Source organism: Cimex lectularius, unplaced genomic scaffold, assembly GCF_000648675.2.
Source record: "Cimex lectularius strain Harlan isolate CLEC.00 unplaced genomic scaffold, Clec_2.1 scaffold383, whole genome shotgun sequence".
NCBI classification, from domain to species: Eukaryota; Metazoa; Arthropoda; class Insecta; order Hemiptera; family Cimicidae; genus Cimex; species Cimex lectularius.
In genome coordinates this window covers 147,096-148,810 of record NW_019392903.1, presented here as the reverse complement: position 1 = coordinate 148,810, position 1,715 = coordinate 147,096, and positions in this window count along the sequence as shown.

The window sequence follows — 1,715 nt, the reverse complement described above, 5'->3', positions numbered from 1 at the left end:
CGAATACCGCATGTCTGGAGCCGCCTTTACGAAAACGTCGCAGTTGTGTTTCTGTTGCCCAACTCCTTAGTTCCAAAAGAAAGACCTCATGTATAAAGACCTCTTCTTAATCTCTCTCTCTCTCTCTCAATAATCCGAACTAATCATTGCTGGGTGGGGATTCGGATGTCAGAAGGTTTAAAAAATACATATGTATGGGCAAAAAAAAATCGAAACAATACAGTATTATTTATTATAGCAAGTACAAAACGTTAAACCTATTAGAATACATCATACCGACATACAAGTGAAGATTTCTTTAAAAAATCAGTTAAAAAAAAATTTAACACTTTCCTCATTGCTTCGTCTTCCTTGTCTCTCGTATTTAAGCAGTTCGTATATTATACTTAACGCAAGAAAATAGTAGACTGATCAAACGTTTCATTTTTAGTAATGAAAGGGAGGTGAGGAGCTGAAAAAAATAAATTCTTTTCAATAAATTTGTATAGTCTAAGCTGGTCTTTCGTATAACTCTCTCATTCACTCAATCACTCCCTCTTGCTCTCTCATTCACTCCATCACTCACATGCTCTCTCTCACTCACTCACATACAGTCTAAGCTTTCGTATAACTTGTGATGTCTCTCACTCACTATATCTCTCTCACTCTTTCGCACTCTCTCATACTCTTTCCATCACTCACTCAATAACTCTAACTCACTCTCTATCTATTTCGGTTTCTCACTCACTAATTCTCTTTCTCACCCAACCACTCACTCTTACACACTCACTAACTCTTTCCCTCTCAGTCACTCTCTCATTCACTCAATCACTCACTTGCTCTATCTCTCTCACTCACTCTCCCTCTATCTCTCTTCTCACTCAACATCTCTCTCCATCTCTCTCTCTCTCATTCGCTTAATCTCATTCACTCACACTCTCTTATTCACTATGTCTCTTTCACTGATTCGCTTTCTATCACTCACTGAAACACTCTCCCTCCATCTCACTCACACACACTCTCTCTCATTCACTTAATCTCACTCACTATATCCCACTCACTCTCCCTCTACAACTCTCACTCACTCACTCTCTATCTCTCTCTTACTGTAACTCACTCTTCCTTTTTCTCACTCACATACACACTCTCTCTCTCTCTCTCTCATTCACTTAATCTCAGTCACTCTCACTCTACATCTCTCACCTCTCTCTCATTCGCTTTATCTCACTCGCTCACTATCCCTTTCTCTCTATTTATCTATCTCTCTCCCTTCTCCCTTCCTACCATATAGTGTTTCATTTGTATCCTTTAAATTCTATTTTAAAAAAAATTTCCAGTTCGGATTAATGAAATGTTCTTAAGTAACTCAGTTCGGATTAGGGAGGGATCACTGTATTTCACACATTGCCGCATGGCTGGTTCGTGAAAATGTGTCGAATTTTTCAATTAAATGCCCGTCGAATTTAATATATAATTAGTTAATATTCGTTATTATTAAACGGTATGAAGGCCACTTTCGTTGAAACGAATCTTTCGGAATTGAATCGCGTGGAATGCACAAGCTTCCTCTCGGCCTATTTGGCATTCCCGAAACACCCTCCAGCAGCCTACGGAATAACAATACCACCTCTACTGAATGGTTAATTAATATGTATATGAATGCTAAGGGGGCAGAACTTATCATACTAACGCGGGAAAATTTCAGAAGGGGTTTTTTCACTGTCTGAAGAGGCTTC